Genomic DNA, 25,255 nt, shown 5'->3' with positions numbered 1-25,255 from the left:
CACAGATCAGTAACTCGAGTTTTAGGCACAATTTAATAACCTAAAAGCCTCTAAACATGTAGGCATAGTTAAACTCAAATAAATTCTACGGACATTAATATATTATAAATGTACAACAGGGTCGATGAACTATAAAAGCACAAGGTTCTTTTTCGTGGCCAGTGGAATTTTATGTACATATAAGGTTTTATTTATTTATTTAAGTATATATATATATATATTAAGAAAACGGTATTGAAAACTTCAAACGTGAAAAACCTAAGCTATCCTCAGGCGAGTTTCAAAGAAAATTAAATTGAAATGGTTTTTTTTTTATAAGACTATTGCATAGAGATTGCGAAGGAAACACAATATGTTTGACTTATAAAATATAAGATATATGAAGTGTTATTAATGCTGGCTTAAATTAGAGAAACAACAATTTGGTATTAAATAAATTATTCAATTGAAAAATACTCGACAAGATATCAGCTGATCCTTATCTGTTATCCTTTGCTCTCATGATAACGTTTCACGTCTCATACTATACTTAATGTCACTCGTAGTAAAACAACTGTTTCGCAAATCACTTATTAATGTCATAAGCTTTTTGGATTTAGATTTAATTTATATTTAATACAATCATAATGTAAAAATAATAGTTTTTTTTTTGAATTCTTCAAACATATTATTATAATAGAAAAGTAAATTATTTTTAAAAATTCTGCAATGTATAATAACACTTATTTTACTCGATTAATTTCTTTTATATATTTGAAGTAAGTTGTCGAATAATTCTAAAGTAAATAAAAAACCTTTGCTAACATATAATTAAGCAAGCTAAAACTTTAAACTACAGTATATTATACTATGGTTATTTGATCCTTTGTCAGCAAAAATGCGCATATTATAGTAGTAATGGTATACTTTGCTTGGCGTGACCAAAATATTTTATGCAAAAACTCATTTAAACATTTTCTTTAAGTACAATATTTAATCGTGGGTTCTATGTACTTATCAATATATAAACCAAATTATTTACATATCTTTTCATTGCCGAGCACATTGTGTTTTTCCTTTCGTTTAGCACGCAAGTAGAAAACGATTCTAAGTCGTTTTATATTTATACATAATCATCATAACGATTATAATATTGATGCAAAAACTTTTGCCTATTAAAAATAAAAAATATTTGATAGCCCATTGGTTGTTTAGATATTGTCATATTTAGCTTATTTTACTTTCACGCCAAAGTGTTATTCCATTTTTATGAAATATATGTCCTTAAATTGTACATCAAATGAATACAAAGCATTCAACCGTAAACGGGGCCATATAAAGTGTCATTTTATACTAATGCACTGCTTTCAATAATAAACACGTATACGGGTTTGTTTTATTGATATTATTGCGGTTGTTGTGTATTTTTAAAAGCATCGAATAAAAAGGAAATCAGTTTTTCACATTAATCGTTATGATTTGCATGCAAAACGTAATAGAACACGAATTACCTATAGATGAATATATGTTACACATTAAAAAAAAAAAAAATAACGTTAACTGAAGTATCATAAACAGAAAATTAATTATAGTGACTAAAACAAAAAACGTTGCCAAATCGTTGGCACAAAACTTCCTCAAACCCAATCAGTGATCATATTTAACTATTTTGATGAATTCATATCCCATAGTTACATATAATATTCGTCATAATAAAAATAAATGATCCAATCATCTGGACAACTGAAGAAATAAACAGGTAAATTTTTAAGAAAAAATTCAAATCCGCGTAGGCGCTATCGACAGGCATGGGAATTACATACACACATTCACGGGCAGATTGCTTATTTGTCATAGTACCATCGATAACAATATTCCAATTCTCACATAATAATATTCCTGTTCAGCCTTACTCCCATTTCGAGATTCAAAAACTAACTTTCCCAGGGAAACGTAACTACCTAACCGTATTTTATATTAAACCCCTTAGGCTCTCTATAGGTCAATGTACTATAAATTATAATAATTTTCAACGTCAGCCTGTCGATCGACATAGTTTATTTATAATATTTTATTTTATTTTTACTTATATCGACGTCAAACAAACTGGTAGTCGGTGGCCCCGCCCGCATGATCTGTCTAGATATATAGAGTACTCGAGTTTATAGGAAATTCCAAAAAAATCCCATTTTGATTGTTTGGCAGCGGCCGAAGTGGACAAACTTCTAATCCGCCAATTTGTTTGTAGTCGACATTAGTGAAGGTAAACATACAATATGTAATGCTGAAGGGAATTAGTGTGCTGTCAATTCCTTGTATTGTCACCTCGAACGGACATAATACATCAATAATAATTATTGTTGGTTGGTTTCCTATAAATATTAGCACACACGCATCGTTGGAGTGTTTTTCTCTATTCTATTCCTTATAAATATTTGGAGTTATTAAGTTACTGTTATTGCTTATATTTATTAACAACACTTATTGTAAGAGAATAACTTAAAATGTACGTTGTCATTTTTTTATAACTTAGAAATAACAATATCTTAACAGATGACGCTGGAACAATATACAATTATTGGCATTATTGGCATTATACTGCCAATAAAATATTATGATGTTTCGTGCACTTTTTTTTTAAACACTATTTTATATCGTGTGACTGTTGATAACATACCTTAGTCTTATGAGAACCTGCGCTCAAAATTATCGGTTTTTTTTAAGTTCTAATGAGTTAAAATTTTATATTGACTAAAATCAAACTTGTGGGTGGTAATCATCGCCTACCGGAAAAATATTAATTTGAAGAAAAAAAACCAAATTAAATTAATAATTTCGTTGTTGAAATTGTCAATGTCATTTTGCAATCTGACTTGTAAAAACTTATGTAAAAAACAATATTGTACATACTAAATTACTTTCAAAGCCAAACAATAGTATGTAAAAAAAATTGTAATTATAGTATGTAAGATAACTAGTTATAACCTGCAGTTTATAGCCAGTGGTTTATGCGACCGAGGCTTTTGTTCAATTTAAAAAAAAAAAATCGTTATTGATTAATGTGCTATTTATAGGCACCGCATGATGAACATCAGACATACAACAAAAAAAAAACAGTTGATTAAATTGTTTGTTATAATACGAATGGCGAAGGGCAATTTAAAATTGAATACAAAAAAATCACACTATCTGTCCTTAGTGTGGTATTTTGGAACGCATGCCGGAGTGTACTCTAGGGCACGGTCGTACGCGTAATAGTCTTAATTTCCCAAGTCTTGGAGAGCGAAAAGGTTCGTGTGGTGATTACCTCTATACTGTGTGTTTGTTCGCAAAACGCACGAGCTCGTCATAATACCATACCGTTTAACGTGCAGTTCTCATAGCGTACATTATAGCTAAATGCGCGGCTGCTGCCGTCCAGAACCTATACAACTTATATTGGCCACTATTAATCTCTCGTGCGGTACTCGTTTTGCTCTTAACCCCGCAGCACAAATGAGAACACTTGTAGAAATCATCGAAACGTTAACTGCAGTCGGTTTACCGAAAACACGGGCGGCCGATGGTTCGTCGGCAGAGGGGAACGGAGGAAGGGTTACGGGTAAGAGTATACGGGGAAAAACGGTGGCGATGTAGCCCATTTGTCATCGAAGGGACCGTACAGGACTTGTTCAATGACGAGACTAACCGCCGGCAATAACGGCAGTGCGCGGTGTTGGGATTTCCGTGGAACCTATAGACGGGGGATGATGCGCTTTATCCAACCCAAACTACACTATCAGCTGTAACACGGCCAAAATAACGTTGCCGGCCATACAACGCACCGTCATGTACATATATATACACGGCAAAAATCTAGAATGGCGATTCACTGTACGTTTAAGTGCTGCTCAATAATTTAAGTTTTGCACTCCGGTCCGATATCGTTGCACGTGATCGTCCAATATATTTCACTTATGTTTGACGTGGTACAGCGAGAAATTAAACCTAGACCCTGATACGACCCTATATAAACGTCAGTTTGACACGTGTTGTGAACCTATACCGGCATCGCCAGCACCGACGTCTGTGTGGCCGTAAGTATCATCACGGCAATGGTCACGTTAACGCACTCGTAAGATAGTCTAAAACTACACGGGTCTATAGTGTTATAGATTCTGCTAAAAAAAAACGCGACCGACCGGAGAAGAGCAACACAATAGCCGTTGTGTATAGGTTTTATGACTTTCGATATTATTATTTTCATAGGTAAACATTTATTGAGGTGCACCTAATGTGGGGTATCCTCCTCATGTTAATCATGTGTATAGTTTATTGTAAATAGTTTATAAAAATACTCATTGTAAAATATAATTTGCAGATTGTATGTTTTTCAATAAAAGTCAATAAAAAAAAAAAAAAAGGTAAACATTTACGGATAGTAATATTCTGTTGTATCAAATAATTACTGTCGTTTATACTTTACGGTATTATTAAAAAATGATTATGATATATATTATACATTTTAAGATCTTTTCGATTAATTCAAAACTTGTTCTAAACAAAACTAAATACGTATTATCGTTATGAGCCGGCAAAATGCATTTATACAGTTATTATATTATACTAAATAACTATATAATTACATAGCCCATAGAAATGTATTAATGCCAACCTGTCCAACGCAGAATAGCGAAAACAAGTTTTCCTTGGCGTTTAACATTACTGCGTCGCAAAACGTTTTATAAATTACTACTTGGTTCTTCTTTGCCACGAATATGACGTGTAAAAAAAAATATAGTTGTTTGAGAAATTGTTTAAGTATTTTAATGCAGATTATTACTGTTAACCATTAGAACTCGTTAAATTAATTCCTTCCTGAATAAAATAAATACATCTGTAAATAGCTACTGTTTAGACTAAACAATTTTCACATAAATCAATTTCCTAATACTTCTAAGTATAGGTATATAAACTATACAAATAATTATATTTGTTGTAATTAAATATAAATTTGATAACTATGTAGACAAAATGACGATTTTTCCAGAGTTTTTCCTTTACGTTTATTTATTTAATGGTTGAAATATGGACTATTTTATTTCCCGCGTTTTTGCAAAAAAACAAACGCATTCTATTTTATACTAGATACACATTTTGATAAAAAATGGACCTAAAACATCATATGATTAAGCTTTCGACAGTAAAATCAAATCCATTTGGTTAAAAAAGTCGTAGGATTAATTTATCCAGTCGTGTACGTGTTTACTGATAATTATTTAAACCATTTTATGCAATCTATACTTTTGTAAACAATTGTGTGTAGGATAGTGTGTGTATAGTAAGGGTTAAAAACCCTTGCTGGTTTAAGTCAATTATAAGCTGTTTGTTCCGTGCAAATACACAGCAAACAAACTAAGCGCTTGAGGGTTGTTGCTAAAATTTACCATTAAATATGTAACTCTAATTAAGGCGGTAGATGTTTCAAATATGTGTTTGTTGATATAGTTATTAAAAACAAGTCACTGAAGAAAGTGCATTATACATTTAAACTCCCGTGGGAGTGTAGACAAATATATATTTTAGACCCCACGCGTTAGGTTACACCTACCTGCACTCGGCACCTGGAGGTTTTTGAATTTCGGCAATTTTTAATAAATATTTATAACATTCTAGTTGCGTTGTTGAGTTATACCGGCGTGCGCTATAAATACAACTTAATAATAATGAATAGCCCGACTCAATAAATGAATATTGCAAAATATTATTATACGCCCAAAGGAGTACCTTGGGCATCAAATTAATGAACAATATTCTAATTGCAATGTTAGGTGTATAATGTACATACATATTTAATTTGAATTACTTGCGATTCTTGTAAGCAATTTATTTTAAAATAATATTTGCTTTTACAATGTTGAGAAGTTGAAGTCATTACAAATTGTATTTTTAGCTTCGGAGCATGTTTATTTTTCTTGTATAATTTGTACATTTTTTTTTTGTTTGTAAGAAAAAGCAATTACTGTACAAGAGAATGATAAAATATTTTGTTGATTTTAGGTCTCCATTATATAAATGAATTCAGTTATAAAGGTATATTGTGTTTTCCTCAGATTTTGTACAATAATACAAAACATATAGAGCTAGAAAATAAAGAAATAAAAGACTTTTAAGTAATACCTACACAATTGAATATTATATGTTTTTTTTATCCGTACTGCGTTATTGTAATTTTTTCTTTTGGTTCATAAAGGTTAGATACTGGCTACTGAGACAAAATAAAGTGTTAGTATGGTGCACATAAAATACTTACTTTTTTATAGAATAAGCCTCAGGAATAAGTCATCAAAAATTCATAGATGGATTTTTCTTAAGTTATGATTGGAAAAGAATAAATCGAGAAAATAGTATTTTTGTGAAAAAAATAAACTTTAAGAAGCCATTAAAGGTCATTTAAGAGCAAAACTCTATGTGCGTTCTATATTTGGTTATAATTTATTAACTTTCTTCAAATATAATAAAGTTTTAATCTTAGTTTATTACAATTATAGGAATTTTCATACTTCTATGCCATTAAGATTATTTTAAATTTAACGCAAACTGGCAGGCTTTGATAATCTCAAAATGTTTACATTGAAGGGTGTCATTTAAAATATTTATCAAGTATTTTATGGTTGTCAATATCATAATTTTATGGAGGTATAATATTTTACACTTCATCGTCAATTTTTGTACATTTCACAGAACTGCCTTTTATAAAAAAAGTAAAAACCTAGATTATAGAATTAATATTAAAAACCATAGGTTTGATACTGAATTTAATTAAATTAAAACAATTGTATTATATGTAGATGTCAATACAATTAAAAACATTTTCTACTACCTAACTGTAAGCCGAAAATTCGATAAAAATATTGGAAAAAAATTTAAACAAAATACATCTATGGAAATATTATTGGTCTTATAATCTGGTTTCGTATTTAAAATTAAAAATGTTTTACGATTGTTTGCAATTAGTCAGCACTTCAAAAAACCAAACACTGTATAATATAATATAACACTGTATAACCTTAATATTTACAACGGGAAGCATTTTACGATGCCTGCCATTGATCGTCTTAATTGTATTCACCGGAACACTGTTTGGGAGGTTGAAAGAAATGGTAAGTCTCTGACATAAATCTCTTTTATGTGGGAAACAAGACCGAGGCCGAGATACACTTTGTAATTTATAATATTATTGAGTTAAATAACTTACCTTATTGTAACCAGATTATTTATGTTGAAAGACATTAAACAAAACAAACTTTTTTATTTGAAGTCGTTACAAACATTTTAATTATCCTCTCAGCCATTTAAGGTATTTATGTAAAACAATTTCTAAATACTAGTAATTACCCGCCTACGGGTGTAAAATGTTTTTTAATTCAGTATACAGGTAGATTATGAAACAAATGTATTTTATCAATACACAAAATAATAACAAATACAATTATGTAAGTGTTAATCATAAAATCATATTCAACGAACATGCTTCAAAGGACCCTACTTGAGTCAATGCCAAATCATTGAAGTTTAATGTTTTTAACGAGTCAAATAATATTTATAATATCGTTTATCAATAACTGGTTTATGCAGAGGCGAATCTAGTGGGACGAAAAACGCAACAAATTTTATCTTAATTATTATGTTAATTTTAATTCGTTTTAATCAGGAAATCAAAACAATATTGATGGAGCATTCGGGAACAGTATTTAATTACTTTTAAAATGGTATAATATATGTATTTATTTAGTTTTCTTTTGAAGTAATTGATATTTTTTAGCTTTTCTTTTTGAAAACATTTTTGCTGATGCTATGTTACAATATTAGGCAATATTCAAATTGTTGTAAACATTTTTAGTATATTCTAGAGCTCTATCAACGTTTGAAATTTAAAGGATAGCGTTTTATTAACTAAAACTAAAAATAATTTTCTGAAAATGTTGATTGAACCAGCTTGAGTAAATAGTTATTAAAGTTTCTAATAACATACATATAAATATATGAAAAAACATCTTAGTTAGTTGATTTGTTTCTCCTTTAAAGTCAGACACTTTTTCCCGTAATTTCGAATTCTTCTAAAAATGAATTGCTACTTCCTATTGCTAATAAACGTTATTAATACGATAAACAATCACTTCTTTAAGATTTTATTTATTGAAAACAAAATGAAAGATTTATATATTTCTTGAAAATATGCAAAACCGCTGTTGTATATTTTACCAACTCAAATATTCAATTGGAACATTAGAGTGTAATCAATCATTGTTTTCAATTTCACATAAGACAGCCGGCAAATCGAATCGAAGGGCGGTCACATTTAAACTGGTATAGAAAACGGCAATATGAAACGTCACGGTTTTTAAAGGTTTTTCGATATTTTGTTTTAGGTGCGTAAAAGTTTTCTCGGACTAGCCACAGGTGTCGTGAGCTCCTGACGCACGTGAAAAACTTAAATTAATCTGCGGGAAAAAGGAAAACATAAATTAAAATCGCAAGAAAACTTGGTGGTCGGTACAAAGAAGCGTTAAAAACGGCAAACTTTATGTTGTATACACAATGAATTTTTTTTTGAGAAATCAATAAGACGAAGATAACTTGCGTGCTTGTATATTTTAGGTACTGTTTACACAATAGGAATAAATGTTCTTATATATATATATATATAAAAAGGATTAGGTATAAAGAAAGAATAATAATTATGAAAAATTGTTCTCACCGCGGCAACCGATGTTATTGTTATTATTGTAATACACGATGGGAGTCGGAGATTTTCAGTCAAAAAGAAATATCCTTTGTTTTGTATTGTTTTTACTGTATATATATATATATATATTATTTGGTTTTCGAATGATTATCGCTGACGTTGCCGGTCGTTGTCGTGTTTTTATGTACTGCTATTGCCAAGTACGCCGGCTATGACAATATAAGCAAAACGATAACATCGTTTGCTTATGTATATATTTATATATAACTGAAACAGTGCGTGCAAATAGAAGAATAATAGCGAATACACGCACACAAGTGAAGAAACGAAAGAAAATCATATAATATTATATAAACGCGATTTAGAATGCGGTTATTATAGTGTAAATTCCTTCTTAATATTTTTAGCCGAAGTCAACGACATTTTTTTTTACATTGTGTTTGTTCACATCAACCAAAATCTCTTAAAATTGTCTCGTGTGCCTCGCATGTCGATGGTGCGACACAAGATTTGAATATAAATAGCTATGAGTGTTTTTTTATTTTTTAATAAATCCGAAATAATGCAATTTCGACTTTATAGTGCCGTATCGTAATATAATACTCAAAAGTACCTCGTGTGTACCACGTATGTTTTTAATCATTAGCATACTGTATTTATATTTTATTTTTCCCAATTGAGTGCAATAAAGAATAAATACAAATTTAATCAATATAAAATAAAATGTTTGCATTTACTATTAAACTGTTTTCGTTATTTTTCCAAAAACTAATTAACATTATATTAAAAAAATCCATGAAAATGATTATGACAAATAATTTTTTTTTTTGTGTATCTTGAATAAGTTCTTTTTTACCAATAAAATGATTAAAATTTATAGAACACATTTCTTTTACTAAATAATAAATAAGAATAAACAATTTTATTATAGCCTTAATGTATGAATGTTTGGATGTACATATTTTTCAAGTAGTAAATAATTGGACTTACGTCCAATTATTATAATTCGTAGTCGTGAATAATCTTGTATACCTACTATTAAGATTTATATAGAACTCCACTCTCAGAAACGCTTTTTTTGGTATATATTATATAATGTTACAAAATTACAAAGATGTCATTTAAATATTGAATTCGTTTTTTAAGATGTACATTTAACCAATTAAACCATTTAACTTAATGGATTTAAGTTTTTTAGTGCCCATCGTAGAATTAATTTTAAAGATTTCTTTAAAGCCACTTATACAATTAAATTGGTAGTATTCATTAAGTTAATACTGTAAAGAAAATTATTATTAAACGAGCGTTATCCTAATACTTAAAATCATAAATATTCTGGAAAAATTGTGTTAGTGAGGGCTTTTGAACTAGTCGTGGTGCTCTTATAGATTCATTTCGCTTGCAAATCACCTCTGGTCAAGATAAAGTTAAATAATACACCAGTACTTGTACACAAAACGGCTAAAAATTTCTCGCCTATGTTTGTAAAGGACATGAACGTCGCAAAGCTTTGTAAAGTAATACTTGTACTTTTTTATCCGACTGCAATATAATATGGTTTTTCCTAGGTTGCATTTTTATGGAGAAATAAATATTAGTTCTTTTGCCGTGACTTTGCGTATAACTGTATACACACACATATAAACGTGAATGTAATATTTATTATTTAGAATTTGTATTGATACGCATACAGGGTATTTTCTACCTAAAATGAGAATATTTTTGCGGTCAATATTTCAGTGGACTCGTGTGAAAGGAAAAGAAACCCCGCTGGCTTGTGTTCCCATAAAAGTACACACTTTTGAAACAAATTACATTTTCCGCTAGTAAAATAATAAAACCTAAACATATGATATAGTTTTAATCAATTTGTGACGAAACGCCAGAGAATGATACGGGTATGTTATTACAGCTCAGCAATTAATTTTAATAAGCTTATTTCTGAATACCACCAAGCGAAAAAGTCACTGTCAGAAAAACTATTGTTTTTCGTATCGTGTTTTTCAAATAATGCAGAATCCCCGTATAAATTCTAGGATTCAGGGTAGTCTAAAATAATAAATTTGAATTAATCGTACTTTTTTTTTTATTGATTCAACGTTTTCAAAATAGATTTCAATCACAAAGAACTATGCTGATTGTTCTATGTCATCACGGTAACAGACAAGTGGCGTGGGAAGGGTTAGGTATGTGAGAACAATTGAGCCACCTACACTTTCATTAAAGCCGTCGCAATGAATAAAAACCTGGATAAAAATCTGTATGCAGATACATATCCCAGATAGGTCTTTATATATATAAAAAATATGTATTGCTAATAAAAGAAAAGTAACGAAAAACAATAAAATGTTCATATTGAAGGAAACTATGTTTTTGAATAAATAGAAAATTATAAATTAATATAAGCAACATGATTATTTCATAAATAGATAATATAAAATAATAGTTAAAAATTCCAATATCGTAATGACGATTGGCTATTCAATAATAAAATCAATGGGCCTAAGACTTATTGGTTATATTTATTCTAGAAAATGGAACGTTTTCGTCTCAGTAAGTTTCCAATGCACTAGATATATATTATATATATTTATCTATTCTGTGATTTCGATTGCACAGCACGTGGTATAATTAATCGCCCTCGACCAGCGACATTTTGATTTCAATACAATCCATCAAAGTCCCAAGTGAAAAATGCCGTTTCCGCGTTGTTTCCTGTTGTGTTCGAACCGGCGGGGTGCACATTATGGACAAGGTGAAAACAGAGGGAATAAAGCGGCGGACAAAAGGGCAAAATCGAGCACATTTCGTTAGCGGTGAAAATATTAGATACCCATCGTTGTTTTTACCTCTTCGAGGAAAAAAATATCACCGAAGGGCACGTTGCTTAAACTGCGATTTCATGTAAATAACAAAGCCGGAAGACATTCGTCCGGTCTAAAAGAGAAATCCGACTTGGGGAAATATATACTAACACGTGATTGTGTTAGGGCCCTATTTAATGTTGTCAGTGTACGGCCGTGTACCTGGTCGTGTTCCATGCTTAAACAACGGCAAAAACGAAACGTCTGACAGTTAAATGGTAAAGTCAGTACTAATAATACCTAAATAACAACAAGTGCGAGATGTAACTAAATCATTTCGTGTTCAACAAAACATGTCAGATATACCTACGTACAGATCATTTTGAATAATATAATATATTCGAGTATAATTTCCATGCCAGGGTTAAACTATGACTTACTTAAACCATGACTTGTAGTTAAAATGCTACTAGCAAGTTTACCATTTATAAATCGTCTTTAGCTTAAAATAAATTAAAAGTTCAAGAGTAATGTCATCTATGGTTATGTTATTTGAAAAAAATTCTGGCGGGAGACGAGATTTACAGTTTATTAATTAAAATCAATATTATTCTATTGTTTCAGGAACTGTAACAAATCATCATGTTTTATACTATCTATATTAGTGTTAAAAATATACCAATGATTTTAGATTTGTTGTTAATCTCGACAGTGAAGTGTCATTAAAACATTATCAGACCCGTTCAGTAACTGAGCAAACCACTTTTATATTAAATAATGCAACGTTCTAAACCATTCATTAGAACAGCTCGTCTGGTTGATTTATGACGGCATGTGGTAAGAAGTTCTTGCCTCTGACCTTGCTGGTTATAGAAATATGTGTTAAACTTTTCAAAATAATAAACAAAACTTTTCACTAAAAATAAAAACCATTGAGCAAGAATGCGTGACGATGACATAAAACATATATACAATAACCATACTTTGTTACAAAGTTTATTAGTTCACACCAACAATATTCAATTTACATTTACATGTTATTCTAAATGGTTACTTAAGTACAGTACATAATATACTAATCTTAATAATACCACTTACATTAATTGTAATCAACTTATGTATGAATACAGCGCAATTGAATGTAAGTTCTAGTTAACAAATTTAAGATTAAAACAATTAAGCCTGCTTCTATTTTATAACAATTATACTATTAATGTATGTGTATTATTTCTTTTTAAAGTTTAAGTTTTTACAAAGATGATAAGTTAATAATTTCCATGTGTTTTTTAGTTTTACATTTATAATATTTTAACATACAACGTAATACAAGTTATTTGAAGTAATATATAAAAAAGTAAGTTTTCATCTCCATAATATCATCTATGTTCTGTTCCACGAGACACCATGCCTGCACAGGAATCAAAACGCATTACTCTTGTTTGCACAAGTCACACATATAAGAGATGTGATCGGTCGCGGAACATATTATATGGTTAAGTGTAAGTGAAAGAATTAAAAAATGTTGTTAAAAAAATTGAACGGCGCGTTATATAGGCAATTTTACTACATACGTGTATGCAATCAAATTTTTCAATAAATTATACATTCAAAGTATCTTCATTGAATTAATGTTAACACGAAAATATACTCTAGAAAAGTAAAAATTATTTAATATGTTAATTTAATGGCGTGTAAAGGGGTATAATATGTAAAATATCAATCAATGAAATCAACTTACTGAGATACATTCTTATAGTGGCATATTTTTTTGGGGTTCCGAAAAAATTATGATATGCATCTAAAAATGATTTCAACTATTTTAATTTCGACGTTTTAGGTCGATAATAATACGTAAATTTTAACTAGGTCCATGTTTAATGCTGATTAAACATGACTGTGAAAATGGTTGTCACACGTCTCGTTATTACATATTATGTTAAAAGTCGAACGACACCTTATAATATGTAAATTGTTGTATTCGTTTCAATGTTAAGTATACTGCAGTAGTAAGCCACTTAAGATGGTAGGTAGTTGAATTTATGCCTGCGTGCCGTTTGCGTGACAAAAGACGTTCCACAAGTGGAAATGATTTAGATTGCCGGCGTCTTAATTGGATCGTAACGGCAGTGGATTTATTAATAAATACTTTGCTATGTTGCTCGTACCTATATAAATGACGCCCACTATCCAGAAATGAGGTTGACATATAGTAGATTAATCTTAAAGCTGTCGAAAATCTGTGTATGAGTGCGCTCGGAATAAATGACAATTTTTAAAAAGTGACTATAGGGAAAAATTTTGTTTTTTTTTTACACCTAATCGCATTTTTCAAAAGTTACCGGGATAGATCGAAAAAACCACTTACTGGTGAAAATTAACGATCCGGTTTGGACAAGGGTAATATTTTATCGGGGAAAAAAGAATTTAACAATATAATATCAACTATACCTATGTAGTTTCGATGTAAACCCAACGCTACAGTCTGGACTATCAACAGAATATATTGTAACTTTAATGTTTTAAATGACACTCGAGTAAATTTTGTTAGAATAACACCTAATAAATTTAATTTCGTTTGTAATATATTTTATTTAACCAAGTTATGTGTGTAATACATGGATTTCAACATAAAAAGTAAAATAAAAACTATTCGTGTATAGTGTGTACTAAATACATACCCTAACAGCACCGACTGTCCCAGAACTGTTCCATACAGAGTCGCTCTGGGTATTTCCTGACGGGGAGGTATTATTATCTATTATCTATAGATTTAATTTTTAAAAAATACAAGGTATTAAACAAATACTATATTTATATACAAGTTCATAATCCTGAATGTATGTTTTTAATATCAACAGTTTTTTGTCAAATGTGCGTATCTTGTATAATAATTAATACCAAATTCTAGATAGTGTCAACGAGCATAGTAAATAAAAAAAGCTGACTTATTTATGATAATAACAATTATTACACACCCGTTGTGGAAACTGTATAGTTTTCATTAGTTCTGTAAAAATTATATTGCATTTTTCATTACTGTTTTGTATTTAAGACCTTAATATTACCATCTTTTTATTAAATTTTAATATACTAACCGTCTATTGTCCTCCCATTGTACCATAGTTACGAAATTTGTTCCTCCGAGTACAAGACTTCCTAATTAACTTCATTTTTCGTAATACATACCAATTTTCAACGAATCCACGGTTAATATAGAATTAGTATCGTATATAAATATGTTATGGATGTTAAAATTTTCATGGATTGAACTATTAGTTTGATCATTTTCGGATCCATCCATGATGTTCATTTTGGACATTGCAATGGGTCCGAAGCGTCAGCTGACTAACGACAACATGGATGAGAATATGTTACATTATGTTGATTATGTTACATTGCATTATGGAAACACAGTAAATTATTTTCAATTCGTATTAATATAATATTTGCGTTATACTCTGCGACAACAGTAATAGGGTGAGAAGTAGATGGTGTTACTTCAAGAGTATTTAAAGTTAGAAAAACGTATTAAAATCAATAATTTTACCTTTATACGACCAATGGTTAATTTAATAAATAAATTACCTTTGACATTATAAAGGGCTGCTTTGGTTTAAGCCCAATAAGATGTTATTTTTATTAATTGTTACATCATTTTATAAGTATTATCAGTGCTGTGTTACATATGGCAGTCATATCTTGCAGGTTAATATACAACACTGCGGTATTATTATTATTATGGTATCTTTTACGACTATCGTTTTGTGTAAATTAAATAAAATTATCATGGATATGTTTACCAATTTGATGTTGTATAAAAGTTGAATACTGCAACGACTCATGGCAGTATTATTTTATTGTTATTATTTTTGGTCGTGTATCATTGCGCACATGCATACTTCGTATCCCTCTAAAAAAAAAACATAATAAATAAATAAAATAATAATAATAAAACCTACCTAGCACGAAAGCTCCCGCAGGAAATTAGTTTTGTTCGGAAGGCGGACGGCGCCGCACCCTAACCTTATCACAGTCACATGCCGGTGTAAGGGTGGAGGGGGGGACACTTGCCTCCAACCCGCATAAAACGGTCTTGATTTATTGCCACTCTTAAAACCTGTGTAACTCTCTTTCCTACCACAGCAGACTGATTTTTCCTATCGACCACCGTCTCTGGGTCTATCGCCGTCTAAAACTGAAATAATAAGGCATTTGTCTTGTGCCAATTTATCTGTACATATTATTTATACTATGGCTTTCTAGACTTTATATCTCTCTCTCTCGTTGAACTAACACTTCCGTTTGTTATTATTATTATTATTTTGACGTTTTTATGAGTGAATATTATAACAGAAATTAATATATATATATATATATATATATATATATATATATATGTATATCATACGAATCACAGAATATTTCTGTAATAATTTGTAAAATACTATTATTATTATTACATGATAATAATAATAATATATTATGACATGCGTGTCTCAGTATAGCAATCTACTTAGTATAATTGTACGCGTTCCGTATAAAGTGTTCCGACTACGGGAAAAACGTTTGGAATTATTGAAACTGTCCAAAAACCCATTAAAAACGCTTGAAACAATATTTATTATTTTAAAAATACTCCGCCGCCGGCATTGCCTGTAATTGTATGGGAAATGTATTTATTGTTGTTTGTGCCGTATAAAAGAACGTGCGGTGTCCTGTGAATTCTCAATATTCTTCCCCCTGGAGGGCATACCTACAATGTGTCACGTCTCGGTTCACGAACAGTGCAATCAGCAGTCACAGAACTAAAACGAATCACTAGAGACACGTCCTACGTATTCTTTAAAAACATTTCATTTTGAATTCATGTGCGAATATGGGTCAAGAAAATGATTTAACGCTTTGTAGACCGTATTATTAAATACGAAGTCCCGCAGCTCAAGGCACTATATTATATAGGCACATCGTTTGGTGTACTGTGATTAATCGTATTGAACTAAAAAGTATTTTGTCCGCATAATGTAATTAAAATGTATTTTTTTAAACATTTAATAAATTGTCATTTCTACAATTCGGTAAAATGTGATTGGGTCAAACTAAAAATTGTATTTTCATTAAAAAGGCTCTGACTCATTTCTGATGGCCGTGCATAGAAAATGATTTGCTTAAATCGAATGAAGTAACTGGAGATTTTGTGTAATAGGTACCACTGGTTTAGGATTTGTTGAAACTTATCATTCCTACCGAAATACGCGTTTTTTTACTATTGAACTGTGTATCAATGTTCGTGGTTAATGGTGCTTTTTAATATTCTATTTTTTTATTACTTAAACTAATTCATGTTACAGTTGACGAATAAATTGTTTGTAACTTTACTTAGTTTTGATCATTAATTTAATATCCCTTAATATATTTTGTGGTGGATAATATTACAGTACATATTATCTATATTGTATTTTTATTATATTCATTTATTTTTTTGAATTGTAAAACGATTGCGGTTCTCGTTTGTAGCCGAATCTTTCCTATATGTGTGTGTAAGTGTGTTTATTAAGGTTTTGCAATTTTAGATGCGAACGTTATGTACACCTTACACGCTTTCATCTGTACTAGTCTCGCCCTTTTGGCGAACACACTCGGCGTTTCAATAACGTTGTGGAATTGGCAGTCGGATAAACTTGGATATTAGAAACCACACTTAAGCCAGAGGGCGCAATGAAAACTGGTAAATAACCCCATCTATCTATATATGTATACATATATCTATATAGTGGTTGGTTAAGAGGGAAATGGGGGCAGAGAGCGGATTTGATATGTTATCATTTTACTGAAACCTATCAAAACATTGGGTACCCGGATTAAACGTAGACGGCGTTGACAAATCCTATCGAGTATAAGATAGGCAATAGAGGGTGGGGAGAGAATTTATTTTTCGGCGAATTTTTGTTTAGTTACAGGGAAATGCCATAAAGGTTTTAGTGGCCGTCACCAAGACAACTATTGCGTGTGTCTCCCTTCAGTCCCGTAAAGAAGTAGAGTAGAACATATGTCAAGTGTGTAAGCATTTATAAGTATGTCAGTTAGTAAAATTAATTCAAGATGATATCATACGAAAAATAAGTCAAAAATAAAATATTAGGAAAATATTGTACAATTATAAATTTTGACAAAAGAATCTGATTCTTACTGTCAATTTGTAGTATTTTGTAGTGCTAAACCGTTATTATTCTTGTAAAATCATTAATATCAATTTATACATAAAGTATGATTGCGTCAAGTCTTTATGAGGAGACACTACACCTAGCCAACTTAAAATAACTCAACTGTTTTACAACTAAAATTGGGTAGAGCAATTTAATTATTTATTTAAATAACATAATAGCAATTTAATTAAAAAGTTCTTTGTGCATAATTTGTTTGTAAGAACAAAACAGTTCATTGCAAATAACATTTTTCTTTTTGCATTTTTATTTTTTATTTTTTTGAGTTCGCGGGTGTTGTTGACGCTAAGTGTTCATATATCTGATAGTTAATATATCTATTTATTTATCGCTACACTAGTAGTATATTAGTAAGATAACGTAAAACCCCGTATTTCATAATAAATTAAAAAAATTCTCTCTTCAAGATTAAAAAATTGTACCATAAAACCTTCTTTCTGTCTGCAAAAATTACATTATTAGATAGATTATACATTTTTTATATCCTTTTTGGGATAAAAATGATGGCTATAGAATTATACATTATTATAATTATACAAAAGTAAGTGACGATTTTACTTTATGTGATTTAAACATTTTAAGATATTTGTCGGAGAAGCAGACGATAAACTTTTAACTTAAGACTTTTAATCATTATCTCAATACGAGATTGGTAATATCAAAGTGTGACACGTCGTTCGTATGCAATAGAAGAGTGTAAGCAAAAGTTACAATGCGACAAATATCATAGTGAACGACCTTTATCGATTGGTCACTTTCCAGCTAGAGATTGCAAAAGCTACCGTCAAACCCAATTTCTGAGTAAAAATCCATCCAGCTGTTGTTCTCTTAACATTAACCGATACCTTTAACTTTAGAACATCAACTATGTAAGTATCTTTACGGGTGTTTAGAGTAGGTACAGGTTCCGGTAAAATGGGGTATTCTCCCCTTGCTCGTCTACACCTCGTGCATTTGATAAAATATTACCGACCGGCCGGTATAATAATGTTTTACTTAAAATTCGAGAAGTAACGCGTTGTTTGGCCTTTTCCTAACAAACTACAACCAGATGTTGCCATAGAAAAAAATATATATGAACGTTCTTTTATGAATTAACGAACGTTTCCGTTATGAACATTTTTAGATGTTAAATTATTATGTAAATATGATATTATACTAAAAATAGTGATAATAGTGAGCAGTACTCTAAAAATTTGTGCATAAACTACTCCATTTTATAAGATAATAATATCTGTAACGTATTCCACACAACGGAGGTAAAGCAATAGTAATAATAATAATACATAAATTATAAGTACTGTTAAATTATATAGAATGAGCCCCTAAAGTATCAACAATAGTTACAATATACAAAGGTAAATCTATATAATTTTTTGTATTAAGAATATAATAGCGTACTTTTATATGATTAGCGAAGCAACAATTTCTAGATTTGACCTTAAATGTCCACACGCTATCCGTTTAAAATATTATATACATATTCCATGTTTAACTCGAAATATACCTCCTATACTATCGGGGTTTCGAATCTCAAAAAAACCAACGCACAATGTCACCGCCCAAAAATAAGAACAAATAAAAAAAGTACTAGAAACTATAAAAAAAAAAGGCTAGCAGGAAAAAGAGGGCAGGGGGAAAGCGACCTTAATAATTAACTTGGCCAGTCACTAATGATCTCTACAACATTGTGCCGTTCTTTAACTATATTTTGCAACCATTACGAGGTTGGTAATTTTTAGATTTTAGTTATAGATAAAAAATTCGGTCAGGCAGGGTAAACTTGCTGCAAATATTTTAACGACTGTAATATTCGTTATTGTACAACTTTAATGTTTATAGTATTATAAGGTATAGGTATAAACGGTTAAAAAAAAAACTGTTTTTTATACGTGATAGTCATTGCCGAATGCTAATTTCGGTCACGTAACAAAACAAAAAAAAAACAACAAATGTGGATTTGCCAACAGATTTTACTTACGTGTTTTACATGTAATTAAATGAAGATCGAAAAGTTTTAAAAGTGTACCCACTTAAATGGTTTATAAACATTCATATTTTATATTATATTTAAAAACCCCTGTTACATATTAAACTAAAATAATAACATTCGAATACAGTAGTTAATGTGAATATTATCATTAAAACGGAACTAACAATTTTAAATAATTTTAAGCTTCTATGCAAATTCAATGAAATTTTAACACTATATAAATTACAATACCAATGTTTTTATTCTACAACTATGTCTATCCCGTTTTCTTAATTGGATTCAATTGCAAATAGTATTATTTCGATTTTGTAAAATGGTAATTTATATAGTGTAAAAAGTATCATTGAAATAAATAAAACATAATTCAGACAAAGTGGCTCTAGATACATAATTTTAGTCACGAGGATTTGACAGTTTTATAAACTAAAATATACTATGTAAATGTGGCAAATATTCGTAAAGATTAATATCAGACATAAAAATATATTATAATATTTAATTATCGTAGTAGGCCAAACTTAAAGGAAACTATAATCTAATCCCTGATATGTTCAAAACTGATTTAATCCTTAGCATAAACAGACTTTGACAAACAACAAGTAAAACGCTATTCGGTACTTTAGAAATTTTAATACTTAATGTCGAAAATGTTCACCAAGAATATATTATTAAAGGTTTTACTTCACCTTCGTGTTTTCATACTTTTAGACAAAAAGTTACTTAACCTGCAGCTAAAGTGGATGTATGCATGTCCAAATATTGACTTTACTGAAAGTTTAATTATTCACACGTGTTTTATGCTTTAAACTTAGATTAGATCAGTAAAAAAAACATACCCTGTGCGGTGATATTGAATATACACGAGGACACTTTAAAAACACTGTCGAAAGTAGGTACATATTGAAATGCCACGCACATTTTGCCTATTAGAATAATAAACTATATCATTTTACTGTATATATATTATAAATAAAAAAAACCCGTACATTGTATATTTTAAAATGAATTATATGAAATATTAAATTTCATATCTCATCTCTGAACGCTTTTCATCCCTTAAATTCATTATTATTTATATACATACCAAGTATATTATAAGTGAAACTCGGTTTTAACATTTTGTTTTTTCGATGAATTGGGTTGGTTTTTTCAATATTTGTTTTTTGTCTGAGCCTAAATTTAAATTAATTGTTTAGTATTTAAAATTTCAAATAATTACCTTTTTCAATATCGTTTAAATATTATTGTAGAATTGAACAATTTTAGTTGAATAGAATATATATTCTACTTTTCACTCGTCTTTAAACTTAGATCAGTAAAAAAATAATATCTGAATAACATCAAATCCAGGACCTTCATCCCCGGCTCGGTTGAGTATATATGTACTAAAGTTTACTAAATGTTACATTAATCCACAACTCATACACCGCACGAGTACTGATAGGTTTCCAAGAAAATTGTAACGCATAAAATAATGTTGCAACATCAATTTATTTCATTTGTGTGCGAATACTTTCTTAAAACTTTAAAATCACGTACATTTTGCCTCAGTATGAATTTAAGAAAGTTTTTAAAGTACCTGTCTAATAAACTTCTATTTCGCAAACAAATTAATAAATCACCGAATTTATTATTTTATTCCAACTGATTATTAGATAATAAAAATAAAATGTCTGTTATTTAAAACAAAAAGTTTGTGGTTTGTTTTTTAAATCCTATATAGATGGTCTATATATACGTCTAAATATATGCATTTGTAATTTATTGTAGGTATATAATAACGCTGTAATTAAAAATTGTCAACTGCGAGCTACTAACGTAAGAACTTTAGTTACTAAGATACAGGTATTGTTGGTTATCTAAATGCTTTAGAAGCCGTTTAACGTATAATATATGTATTTATTTGGGTGTACAAATTAGTCATTAATTAATTTAGTTTAACATAAACGAAATTATGTAATTGCTTTTTGAAATGTATGGATTAAAAATGTTACCAGGAATTAAAATCATATAACAAATTAATCGCAAGTTTGATATAAGTACCCACTGGATACGTTATTAAAATTATAACAACATAGATCTACAGATTTTAATTATAATACATTTATTATTAGTGGTATTTTTGATAAGTGTTTTTTTTATTTGGTTTTCAACACTTTTATAGTCATGTGGCATCGTAAGATCATGTTTTTTTGTACGTTGCTTTACGTGGTAGTTTAACCGATGATCTGTAAAAATAATACACCTATGAAAAGTAAAAGACACCTTACCACACAACTAACTGAAAATATTAATATTTTATAGATGTTTTTTTGAAATTTGTTGTATCGTGAAAAATATTATAAGCATTAACGAGTATGATGTTTTTAAAAATAACCATTTTATAAATAGTAAATTATTTTAAAAATATATATTAAATAATATTTACAAACATATTTTGTGTTAGTGATATTTGATTTTCTGTCAAAAATGTGATGTTAAAATAGTTTAAAAGTTTTTACAATTACTTAAAATACATATTTTTGCTTTATAAGTCAATAAATTAACGTTGCTTTTTTATTGGAACGTTACCTACAGCTATTCAAAAGTAGGTACTTACCGTGTACCCAAGATAACTAAATTCGAATTATCAAGTGTCTGCGCAAAAGCTAAAACATAACAACACCGTTTATCAATTCAACAGTAAATTTTAAAGGGTATCGCAGTCGTCGAGTTTATGATTAATGGAGTGACCATTAGAAAGGTTTAATATATGAGACCCAAGTAAACATTGGGAATCTCTCATTCGGTTTGCTCTTTTTGAGGGAGAAAGGGTTAAATGGTTGACCGTTAAACTGTTCGTCTGATATTTAACAACACTTGGTTTGAAAACCTATGACCAAAAGTAAATCCCGGTGGGACCTCGGTAAGCTCAGTAAGCACTTAAAATTTCCAGTGGCACTATTGACAGATACAATTTCTTTTCTTAGAAACTGTCTCACCAGCATCCGATGGCAATGGCAAAAATAAAACTAATTATGCAAAATAAACATTAAAAAAAGCAAATACTACTGACGGAAAACTGGAAGCAATTTGTTTTTCAATATACCTTCGATTACTTCCGTATCCGCAGTGACCCTTGATTTTCAATTTTACTTTTAAATCTGATTATAACCTGATTTTATTGAACGGTTTTTTTTTTTAAATTTAATTTTACACCTTTATTTTTTTTTTGTAAAATAACCCGTTTTAGTTTATTCTCGCTTGTTTCACATTTTAACGCAATACAAATTGTTACAAATCATTATTACATAAACATGGGTGTGTATATATATATATGGTGGATAAAGGTGAGTTTAAACGATGAATAGTATTTATTCAATGTAGGTATTAATAACAATCAAGTTCGGCCAAACAATCAGGTTACAGAATACATTAGAAACACGTTTAGTTCTCAATTATAATTGATAAAATACGCCAGTACTGATCTAATCCAATAGTTTATAAAGTCGCAATTAACCGAAAAGACATAAATTTGCAAAACATCAGTTACTTTTGTAAATGCGTTATTAAACTCCAGTATCACGAAATAGGGTAGCTACCTACACTTACAAAGGATATTACCCTAAGAATATTCCACGCAGCTGTCTGTTATTATAAATGTCTATCCTTTCCTAAACCCTTTTTGCTTAAAGTTGTCTAAAAGCTCGTAGATGTTATTGATTCATATTATAATTTATAACCTGTCTTGTGTTTATCCTTTAAAGTTGCAAATTCTATTATTCTGTTGAATAATAGCTTTATTCATAAGTCTAGCATTAGTGGACAGTAATATTAGGATTTCTGTTTACAATTTGGTTTACTGAAAGAGCCAATTACATTCGTAATTATCAGTGAATCTGAAAAATAAAAAATAAATAAACCATTTTAAAACAGTTTCATAAAACATCTTAAAACTGCTGAGTTGTCCGATAAAAAATAATTTCCTTTTTTTTTTTTAATTAAACCATATTTGTGGTAAATAATGAAGATGATACTGCATTTAATTTTTAACAATGCTAACAAGTAATCGTTGAGCAAACTCATTTAAACTAATTGTCAATAAAAAAAACTTCATTGTTTATTACTGGCTCATTTTTTGTATACACAAACGCTACAACGTTAATAACTACAAACTTGTTTGAATTGAACAGAAAAGCTCTTAAATCAACCCTGATTCCTGAAATAACATCGATACCGCGTTATAATGCGTTTTTAATAGCAAATTACTTAGTAATCAATAAAAGGTCATTTTAGACTTAACTCGGACTTCTCAAAATACTCGTGGTTCGTTTGAATTACAAATTAAATTGTAAAACTAATTTTTAAGATGTTTCTTATAATTTTCCAGTTTAAATAGTATGCTATTTAATAACGAATAAAATATAAAACGATTGCTTTATTTTATTTACACCTTCTCCTCTATTGAAATCATAATATAACCAGTTATATGTAGTTTGCGCTAGTCGCGTTCTTAAACAATTACCATGCTGATTGTAAGCCACATTATTTACTTGCAGGGCGTCATTTGCATTCACAGTAAATTAACGTTCCGATAGGCTTAATATGCAAACAGCAAACGCTTCATGTCTAGTTTGTAAATTTGGACAAGCTGTGGTTGGGACAATGCGATGTGTTGAACGTATTTGACAATTATTATCATAAACTCCATCGTTAGCTATTTAGGCTTATGCTAATACACAAAGGCTACGGGCCGCACTGTTGATACATATACGAATTAACGTTTTTGAGAAAAAATTACTTTGACCTGTATTTAATAGTAAATATACAAACAACAAGTTAAATAATTTAATATAATCGTTGGGGGTCGAGGCAGCTAATTTTATTCTGATAAATGCAAATATTTTAATGTCGATACACATGTAAAAAATAAAAAAATGTTTTCTACTTAAACAGACTACTTTGTAACCCAAATAGTATTGCTATGTCTCATACTCTAGCCAACGTACAAAAATCAATGCATGTAAAAAGAAAAAAAGTATCAGTACGCCGATTAAATAGGTCAGAAATGTCTCAAACAACAATCAAAAAATATTTATGTTTTCTACATTTTTCGTTGAAGTATGGTTGAAGTATTTACCATAATTGACTACCTTTTTGTTTTTGCGCTCAGTGGTTAAAAAAAAGTTCTAATATTTTCTGAGAGCGCGTTTGTTTTTAAGCTTTATGACAGCACACGTATTATGAGCTTGTGATAAAAACATAAGTCATAACTATAAAACTAATAAATAGATAATTAAATAATACATAACAAATGTATTTGTTTATTAAGTCATTTTTAGGATATATGACATGCAATACAGCCAATTTTTAATTAAAATGTCGAATAAAATATTATTGAACAACCAGATTGGTAATTTTTTCAGAAGATTAATATTATCAAACAAATTTACACTAAACGTAGGCTAAACTAAATATCCTAGTGTACATAGTATAAAATAAAATTTCAAAAGTACCATAAAAATGTTTTTAATATATGATTTTAAACATC

The 25,255-nt window shown here is 29.5% G+C and overlaps 1 protein-coding gene across 1 annotated transcript in view; it reads left to right on the top strand.

Annotated features, from left to right (window-relative positions):
* LOC126841890 (chaoptin) overlaps positions 1-25,255 on the top strand; it is a 56,000-nt gene that overhangs the window by 15,267 nt on the left and 15,478 nt on the right. The window lies entirely within an intron of this gene.

The sequence above is a fragment of the Adelges cooleyi genome, unplaced genomic scaffold (assembly GCF_023614345.1).
Source record: "Adelges cooleyi isolate 19-005CV unplaced genomic scaffold, UGA_ACOO_1.1 ACOO_flye_CR_arks_rails_tigmint_CR_PRNA_108, whole genome shotgun sequence".
Lineage (NCBI taxonomy): Eukaryota > Metazoa > Arthropoda > Insecta > Hemiptera > Adelgidae > Adelges > Adelges cooleyi.
The sequence above is the reverse complement of the archived record's forward strand: the minus strand, read 5'-3'. Positions and strand labels throughout refer to the sequence as shown.